Source organism: Podarcis raffonei, chromosome 13 (genome assembly GCF_027172205.1).
Source record: "Podarcis raffonei isolate rPodRaf1 chromosome 13, rPodRaf1.pri, whole genome shotgun sequence".
In the NCBI taxonomy this organism is placed as follows: Eukaryota; Metazoa; Chordata; class Lepidosauria; order Squamata; family Lacertidae; genus Podarcis; species Podarcis raffonei.
The window spans coordinates 27,588,501-27,598,981 of NC_070614.1; positions in this window are offsets into that span (position 1 = coordinate 27,588,501).

Below are 10,481 nucleotides of genomic sequence, written 5' to 3' on the forward strand. Positions count from 1 at the left end.
TCACTCCTTCACTTCTGCTGGATAATTTTTTATTTCTTGAGTTTGTGTGTGGAAAAAAAGCTTCTTTTCTCCACTGTCTTCTCTAGATGGTGCTTTTTTTAGTCACCCTCCCTATGATTTCACCGTCTTTCCCCTCTCAAAACTCCCTCGCCTTCAGAATTACCTCACCAAAATTCCTCCTCAGTGTCTCCTAGGGCAGCTCCTCAGGGCCGAAAAACGTGTTGCACTCCAGGCATTTTCCAGGGTGCTGCAGGGTTACCTAAAGTATAACAGTGTTTTCAGTGTTTCACAAAGTATATAGTTTCACAAACTATATGCACATTCATTCTATGCGAGTACAGTTGCGTGGATGGCCTGCATACCCAGCATTAAGCCAGATTCTAATACATGTGTACAACTCTGGTAGGAATACGCGTTCTTTCCCGAGGAGACACACACAGGGCTGCGTTCTTATAACCATTTGAATGCATTTGTCCAATTCATAACAACAGGCTGCATTCTGAATTCAGTGCCAGTTCCCCACCCATTAAAAAGTTCTTCTCCAGCTCAGAATGAAAAATGAGATTTTGCTCAGGTGCCATCAGACAGCCAGTCACACTCAAAGCTGGCTACTTTATAGGCCCATGTGCAAAAGTTATTGGAAGCCAAACCCCTTTATTCTTTTCAAAGCTCTCTGTGATTGCTGTAGGCACAGGTATAATAGTTCACAGTGGATTGCTAGGAACTATGTGATCAGAACACCTTACCAAGCAGCCTTTGGTGTATGTACGTACGTACGTACGTACACACACACACACACACACACACACACACACACACACAATTTCCACTATTTTTTATCCAAGAAACTCAAGGTGGCTGATCTGGTTCTCCCCCATCTCATGTAATCCCCACAACAACCATGTGAGGTAGGTTAGGCTGAGAGGCAGGGACTAGCCAAAGGTTACTCAACGAGCTACATGGCTGAGAAGAAGAAGAAGAAGAAGAAGAAGAAGAAGAAGAAGAAGAAGAAGAAGAAGAGGAGTTTGGATTTGATATCCCGCTTTATCAGTACCCGAAGGAGTCTCAAAGCGGCTAACAATATCCTTTCCCTTCCTCCCCCACAACAAACACTCTGTGAGGTGAGTGAGGCTGAGAGACTTCAGAGAAGTGTGACCAGCCCAAGGTCACCCAGCAGCTTCATGTGGAGGAGCGGAGACGCGAACCCGGTTCACCAGATTACAAGACTACCGCTCTTAACCACTACACCACACTGGCTGAGTGGGAATTTGAGTGCTGATCTCTCAGGTCCTAGTCAGATACTCTAGTCACTACACACCAGCTCTCTTTCACTTCCTGGGCAACTTCTCTATTCGAGTCAGTTCTTCTTCTGGCAAATGATGAATGTGGCTGGTATCCCACAACAAGATCTAAAACGTTCTCTTCTTCCCAGGTTATTTTGGCTTTGGGAGGAAGGCAGTTGAATTTACAAGTGGTTCTCCATCATGGCTGTGCTAGAAGCTACAGTTCCCCTGGCCCTGCACTAAAGTTCCCGAGCAGCATTGTGAGAACACTTGTGTGCAAAGTACTGCAGGCTAGTTAGTGAACTCAGTAAAAAATAATAATAATAATAATAATAGTGTGTGGGAAAACACTTTCCTCATCAATTTTCTGATAGTAAACTTAATTGCTGACCTGATTCTAAATCAAGTGGAGGGGAGTTTGCCCATCACTATTCCTGACTGAGAATAGAATCACACTTGCTGATAAATTTTAGTGCATGCTTCAATCTCCCTGTGCACCATTATTTAATGACATGTAGTGATGTGAAGGGACGTGGGTGGTGCTGTGGGTTAAACCACAGAGCCCAGGACTTGCCGATCAGAAGGTTGGCGGTTCGAATCCCCACGACGGGGTGAGCTCCTGCCATCCCATTGCTCGGTCCCTGCTCTTGCCAACCTAGCAGTTTGAAAGCACGTCAAAGTGCAAGTAGATAAATAGGTACCGCTCCGGCGGGAAGGTGTTTCCGTGCGCTACTCTGGTTCGCCAAAAGCGGCTTAGTCATGCTGGCCACATGACCCGGAAGCTGTACGCCGGCTCCCTCGTCCAATAAAGCGAGATAAGCGGCACAACCCCAGAGTCGTCCGTGACTAGACCTAATGGTCAGGGGTCCCTTTACCTTTAGTGATGTGAAGGTCAGCATACAGGTATCCTTCATTTTGTAAGAGCTTGACTCGGAACGTTTACATTGGGCGGTAAATTCAGGTTTTATGGTGTCAGGCAGCAGAGAATCCAACCCCCACAGCAGGTTGCCAGGAACTGATAAGACAATGAAAATTTCTTACCAACTGCTTTTTATTCAATATTAAAAGAGAGAGGCTTGGAAATTCAGCCTCCTGGAATAATGGCTTTGCCGAGTGAGTCTCCACCACCTCCCTCTCTCCCTTCATGCGTCATCACGACGGGTGCCCTCTGCCTTTTAGCTCTTTGCTTTCCTACTTTCAAGGCTTGCCAGGTTCTGGGAGAGGAGCGTTCTGGAATGCTTTCTAAAGACACTGTGTCCATCAGCTGTTACCCCTCTGGTGGTGCTTCTTTCTCCTCTCCCATCATTTCCCAGCTTTTCCCTTCATCTGCCTCTGAGCTTTGATCTCCCTCAAACTTCTGTTGTAATTCTGTTCTGTCTCCTCCTTCTCTGGAAGGGTCAGGCTGGGGAGGTGGTCTCCACCATTCCTCCTCTGCCCAGTCCCTGAAACATGGCAACATAAAGTGTGAAATGGTCCCATACACTCTGTGACCCACAGAGCACTTATTTTGGGTGATGCCAAGCAAGACTGCACCCACCATTTTATTCTTCTGCAATGGAGCCTCGTCTTCCTCTCCTCTTCTTCTTCCTCTGTCCCTGAACTTGGGCCTTGAAGAAAAGCTGCATCCAAATATTGCACCCAGGAGAACTGTATCTTACTTTCAGTGGTGGAGTTGAACAACAGTGGTATCTGGAATACCCCTCATCAGACTGTGCACCCATTGCAACTGGGCTGTGCCACTTCATACAGCAGGTGGGGTTTCACATAACTGAATGTTTCTCAATATCAGATGTAAATAAAAGCATCTCTGCACAGTGAAAGCTAGATGTCCAGGAGAATAATTATTGCCTAGCTTCTTCCTTGGCATGCCAGATTACTATGAGTATGGAAATATTTGGAGGGAAGAACATTCAGTTGTGCGGACCCTCAACCTGAAGGCTGAAATGGTATGGTCCAAGCACAGGTCTATCAACTCATTGAGAACTAGAGCTTGGATATGGTGGTGCTGAGTGTGTAGGACTCTGCCTGATCCAGCAGGGCCTTTGGTGTGATCTAGCAGAGTTCTTCTTGCACAACATGCTGAATTAGCAGAATAAATCCTTGCATAGATCAGGACACAGGTCCAACTCCTTGCTCAATGGATCATGCCACATAACCAGTCAGTGCAGTATGAATTAGGGCATTTGTGCTGATTGCAGACATAAAAGCGCTCTTGGTGGCTCCTCCAGATCTTCTGAAGATCTTTCCACCATCATCCAATGTCCCAGACCCGGACTATTTCAAAACAATGTGCGGGTGCCCTTTAGGAAAATAGCTTGTTTTAAACTAGAGATTCCTGGCTCATAGTGTGCGCTTTTAACCAGTACCTTATGCTGGCTCTGTCTCCAGTCCACAAAGCTGTATTTCACCATGGGTTTCCAGCCTTGCCTAGAAAGATGGGCAGGGGAAACAATAAAAGAGAAGAAATAACAATAACCGTTCACGCAGAAGACTGCCAGGGAGATAAGAGAGGTAAAGTGGAAAGTGCAAATTAATAAGGAGTAAAAGGGATCAGATAGATAGATAGATAGATAGATAGATAGATAGATAGATAGATAGCACCATTTCCTCTCTGTGCCAAATGTTGTGGCAGGCAGCCAGCTCTGTAATATTCCATACGGCGCTGCTGCCTGGGTTTAGCAAAAGAGAAAGAAAGGGGAGGTGTGGATTGCGAGGGCCTGGAGCAAGAGGCACAAAGAAGAGAGGGGTTATTGCCCATCCCATGGGGGCAGCTGAGGGAAAAGGGACCAGCCACGATCTGGCAGTGCTGCCATGGAAAATGGGGTCATCACACACACACACACACACACACACACACACACACACACACACCACAGCCCTCCCCAGCTCCAGCATTTTCTGAAACTGGCAGTGCCAGCTCAATTGCACAACGTCCTTCGAAATGGGACTAAGCTGACACCATCTGGGCAATGGGAGGGGGGGTAGGTGGGTTTTTTTAGCACTTGTTCTCTCTCCCTGCAGACTGGCTCTGGCGAGTGCCAAAAGAGCTCTTGTTAATCCATGACATACTGTGGTGGTGTGGGTGCCAAGCATGCATTTGGGCTGCAAAAACCTACCCTTTTTCCCAGTTCGGCTGCTGTGCTGGAGGACATCATCTCAGGCTCTCCTATCGCTCTCGCCCCTCGTGTTGTGGGAGGGCAAGGCAAAAAAACAACAACCGTGCCCTCAGCACCACCACCACCAATCTCCCACTCATACCCCCAGACCCACCCCAGCAGCAGCATCCCCCCTTTTTTATTTTTGCAATCAGAATTAATTATGTAAAACAGGGAGATTTGCATAACATGTTTAAAAGATGTCGCTTCCATTCCGGGTTGCAAATGTATGAGGTTCTGCTGCTCCCTCCTACACCCCACCCTTTGGTTGTCATCGTTGCAAGAATTAGGCTGCCCTTGAGATGGACTGAAAATGGGAGAAAGGGAGGAATGAGATTTCTGGGCCAGGCTGGGGTCATGAATCCAGGCCTGGGGCTGGAGTTTTCCAGACTTGGGGGGCTGGTGTCAGATGATGAAGCTGAGAGCCGAGGCCTGGAGTACAGCAGACAGGAGGCCCTGCTGTGTTGGACTTGGCAAGAGCAGGAGGCCAGCAAGCTTCTCCATACTTCAAGCCTGGTCAATCAAGAGGCTTTGTATTGCAGGGTCGGGGAGCCAGTGGCTTTCCAGATACTGCTGGACTGCTACTCCCATCATCCCATGCTGCAAGGGGTTGATGGGAGCTGAAGTCCAACAACATCTGGAGGGCCACAGATTCCCCCAACGTTATCGTACTGTGTGGCACTTGCTTACAAGGGGTCATCTTCTACCTTCTCTGCCAGAGGCAGCATGACCCTGAATGGCAGGTTCTGGGACTCACAAGTAGAGAGAGGGCTGTTACATTCAGGTTCTGCTAGGGGGCTTCCCTTAGGCATCTGGTTGGCTACAATGAGAACAGGGTATTGGACAAGATGGGCCGTTGGCTGGTCCAGCAGGGCTCTTCTGATGTTCTGGTGCTTCTGTGGTCCAAGAGGGGCTCAGGCCCATCTTAGATCCCAGCCTGTCATGGACTGGTCGGACACAGAGGAATGGTGGGAGGAACCAGCTGGGGAACACCCAAGGAAAGAAGGCTCAGAGCCCAGGGAGAGGTGGTGGGACAAAAATGAGTGGGCAGAGGGAGAAGACAAGGAAGAGGAGGTGTCAGAAGCTGAAGAGGTAACAGAGAGTCTGCATCAGAGAGAAGTTGGGGGCAGGAACTGAAGCAGGCTAGTGGGAGGAGGGAGGCCAAGAGGCAGAGATGAGTCAGGCTGGTGAAGAGTCACAGGTGTCTCCCCCTCCTGGTGTGACAAGCTCTCTCCCTCTCCCCCCCCCCCGTCTCCCAGAACCAGAAGAGGGCTGAAACGGGCGGAGCAGTGGCAAACTGCACACAGGCACAGTTTCCAATTGCTTGGGGAAAGCCCTGGAGAGGAGGGGACAGATTCATGGGGTAAGTCCTACTGGGGAAGAGCTAATGAGCTCTAGGCCTGACAGTCTCTATCATTTTTACACCAGTCCTGCAAAGTAGACCAGTATTTTTACAGTGAGTGGGGCAGGAGGATTCATTATAATCACACACACACACACACACACACACACACACACACACACTGCTTTTACCAGTATACCACTGCTTTTGCTTAAACAGTTCCAGATGGCAGGAGCAGTCTCCAGAAAAAGCTTTGCAGGACCTTGGAGAGCTCCTGGGAAAGCCCTAAGTTGATCCAACAGGCCGAGCCCTTGAAACCCCAATATAAGGCATGATGACTGCTCAGAGACCTCACAAGCAAGAAGGTTGCAAGGGATTTAAAACGTAAAGCCATGCAATGTGGTGCCATTCAGTGACTTTGCGTCTTGCCCTCTGCCTTTTCTAGTGAGGGCCTCTAGGAGAGAGAACTACTTTGTACAGTGGGAGTGTGGAGGGGAGGAGTTCAGGGTCTCCATCTGTCAGGCCTGAGACGCCCATCCTAGGTTTGGAGTCATAGTCATCCTCCGTCTCAGACAGATCCCCCAAGGAATCCACACACAGGTTCCAGGTCCAGAGGATCCTGAAGCCACAAGACCTGCTAGGCCGAGATCCTGGTTTGAGATTGTTATTGGATCTTCTGCCACAGGGAGTTTGCAGCACTGGCTTCCTGAAAGGCTCAGCACAGCATAAGGGTCAGGATCCACACATTCAGCAAGTTCTTTACTCAGGAACATAGGAAGCTGCCTTGTACCAAATCAGAACATTGGTTCATCGCTCCGAAAAGGGGTTCACTGGGTTTTCAGGCAGAAGTCTTTCCCAAGTTCTTCTTTGAGATGTTGGGCTTTTGAACTTGAAAGAAGTTCCAAAAGATGGAGCACCTCCTTCCAGTGGAAGCTGGTTCACTGCCCCACCTGCTTCAGTCTTCCCTCGGCCATCTGCAACCTGTCTTCTTTCTCTACCAGTTCCAATGGGCTGCTCCTACCCAAAATCCCTGCCCTGAGGAGACACCCTCAGCAGGATCCCCTGCTTCTTAACAGGGCAGAAGTTTCCAGCTTTGCTCCAGGCCAGGGCCGTAAATCAGAACTTGTAGCAAAAAGGAAGCACCTCCAAACTCTCAGTATTGTACGCATACCAGGACATTTAGATTTGTGCCGTTAAAGTGGGTTAAGAACGGACCTCCGGAACGAATGAAGTACTTAACCCAAGGTACCACTGTATATTGAAATGAGCAAACCAGTGATATTTTAGGGAGCAGGCTAGCAGGCGGGGGCCAATACTTACATCATAGGAGCCTACACAACACAAAACACTATTGCTGTATGTAGGTTTTATTTTATTTGTTTTTTATCTTATATTTTGGAAATGTACAGGTTTTTTTCTTTAAATTTTTTGGGGGACCCCAAGAAAGTGGGGCCCTAAGCTATAGTTTGTTTAGCTTATACGTAAATCCAGCACTGCCATAGCCATGCCACAAGGAAAATCAAAAATAATTAGATAGATGATGATAGATGATAGATAGATAGATAGATAGATAGATAGATGATAGATAGATGATAGTTGTGCTCAAAGAGCAGCACTTCATAGAGTAATACCCTATTTATTTGTATGAGCATAGCTGCAGCATAATTTCCTGGGCAGCAAGGCCCATTGAAGTCGGTGGCCCTTTCTTCTGACTGCATTGGCTCATTGGTGCATTATGTCCACATTCTGAGCTTTGACAAAAGATCTTCAGCCAGCTGAAATGCAGCCTTTAGCTTTTTAATTAGAAACGTGAACCGTCTTGCAAAGAAGTATGACCATTTTGAACAGCTAATGTGAAGAAAGGACTCCGTTAAAGAGTAAGAGAGGCGTCTTCAGCCTCTGCTTGATTACTTTTCTCACTCAATGGCTTTCTCTGTGTCTTATCTGCCACAAACGTAACTTGAAAGCCTCACTGTCACCTCATTCACTTCCCAGGGCAAGGAGGGTTCATAAATCATTCTGGAACTCCAACAGATGACATCACTCCAGATCCTGCTACCTGTTGGAAATCTAGAGTCATGTTGGCTCAGAGCCTGGCCACAACAGAAGAACCAGTCTGACACTAGCTAGTCCCTTGAAGGAGCCAGGTTTGAATCCAAAGCTTTGGGAGCCCTGAATGATCACAATGGTGACCACACCTCAATCTTTAGCCCACATCGCTTATGCAAACAAGCCTATTCATGTGCCAAATTCTGCCATTCCCCCTTTAAATAAAAGACACGTTCTAACTATCTGCCAGAGCATAGATTTTTCTCAAATCACTTAGAACATCTGCATGAGGCCACTCCTTTATATTGCACCATTCATCTAGAATAATGTCTGCATCCATACTAAAAATCCTAAGTTTAGAGAGATCCCCTCGCCTCAATTTACCAAATGAAGTATGCACCAAATGTGTGCCATAAGATATCACCAACATGGTTAGAATAGCAAGACAATTAATGGGAAGCCTAATGAGGGATAATGGAAAAGCCAAGAGGAGGCTGTGCCTTTGCTTGAAGGTTTTACCATATGCCTTCCAGCTTTCTCAGTGGGATCCTCATTGGCCTTTGGGTCCCAGCTCACCAGAGCCCCACCTTCCCACCCCCTGGAAAAAGCAATGGTGGGAAGAGCCCGACATGTATAATTTTCAACTTGAAAGAGAGGGTTTCCACAGGAGCAGAAGTTTTCTTAATGCACAATCCAGCTAAGTCTTTTATACCTTTGGGAGGGGTAGACATCATGGTGCCCTCCAAATTCTGTTGGACTACAATTCTTATTGGCCCCAGCCAGCATGGCCAAGGGTCAGAGTGGTGGAACTTGTGATTCTACATCTTCTAGATCAGGGTTTCCCAAACTTGGGTCTCCAGCTGTTTTTAGACTACAGCTCCCATCATCCCTGACCATTGGTCCTTCTAGCTAGGGATGATGGGAGTTATAGTCCCAAAACAGCTGGAGACCCAAGTTTGGGAAAACCTTGCCTAGGGAACTCCTCTTTCCACCTGACCTCTGCCATCATCTGTTAAGATCTAGGGAACAGGCTTTCCCCAGAGATCCCACCAGTCAAGTGGGGGCTGAGAACATGGTCTTTACGAATGTGAGAGCTTCCCTGAGCCTCCAGCCTTTTGTGTGGATGGAAAGATAATGTATTTGTCAAATATATCCTGTTTCTCTCCCTCTCTCTCTTTCCAAATATGCCCACTGTGTGAAATATATCTTAATTGCTGAATTAGAATTTTGTGGTTGCAGAAATTGAGACTTAAAAATAATAGCAAAAATGCTGAATTCTAACTTCCCTGGTAGAGCTGCTTAGCCAAAAGAAGCAGAAATATTTTCTTCCCCACCGTCCCCAGGGAACCACTTGATTGGCTGAGAGACTGAAAGGACACTTGATTGCAGAAATGCCATTGGACGGAAAACTTGGCTCTTTGGTGCCTCCTGTGTCCTTCCCAGGCTGCTGTCCAGCATGGCCTGTTATTTGAGATCTAATACTCTGGGCTTGTATAAGGAAAAACGGGTATTTACGTATTAAAAACACAGGAAAAATCAGGAAACATCTCTTGCAAAGAGGCAAAGGGTCAAAGCCAGGGGGAGGCACAGAAGGGGAAGGGGGTGTCGGGAGATGGACAAGGAGCCCAGCAGCTGTATTGGCCTGGCACAGCTGGGAAGCAGGGACAAAAACATCTGAATGGCTCTGGCTATAGAGAGTGCCCAGGAAATAGAGATCAAGCCAGAGAGCGACAGCAGCGAAATTGAGACAGACAAACAAAATTAGCGAGGAGAAAACAAGGGGGAGGAAGATGCATCCTAGCAGCCACCAACATTGCCTTCGTCAGGGAGGGGGGAAAGAGAAAGAGACATACAATCTGGGCTCTAGTGATGACACCGGGACAGGATTCTTCACCGTGATGCCGTGCAAATGACCTTTGCTGGAAGTACCGTAGCTCAGTGGCACAGTGCCCAACTTTCTGCGTGGAGAAAAAGCCCCAGGTTCAATCCACAGCAGCCCTTGGTAGGGCAGGGAGAGCCCCCCCCCCGTCTGAAATCCTAGGGAGTCACTGCCAGTCAGAGTAGGCAACAGCAAGCCAGATGTATTCTCACCTAGGCAGCTTCCTGGGGTGGCATGCCAGTGTCGGGTGTAAAGGTAAAGGTAAAGGGACCCCTGACCATTAGGTCCAGTCGTGACCGACTCTGGGGTTGCGGCGCTCATCTCGCTTTACTGGCCGAGGGAGCCAGCGTACAGCTTCCGGGTCATGTGGCCAGCATGACAAAGCCGCTTCTGGCGAAGCAGAGCAGCGCACAGAAACGCCGTTTACCTTCCCGCCGGAGCGGTACCTATTTATCTACTTGCACTTTGACTTGCTTTCAAACTGCTAGGTTGGCAGGAGCAGGGACCGAGCAATGGGAGCTCACCCCGTCGCGGGGATTTGAACGGCCAACCTTCTGATCGGCAAGTCCTAGGCTCTGTGGTTTAACCCACAGCGCCACCCGCATCCCTTACAATTAGGGCTACCTACCAACCAAAGGACACCATCTTGCTTTTTCGGCAACAAGCTAATTGGACGGACACCACTGCATTTGCACATGGCTGAAAAACTCAGCAGAAGTGAGATACTGACGGAAGTCAGGGCCTTTTCCTGCCATCAGGCCATAGATCCTGGG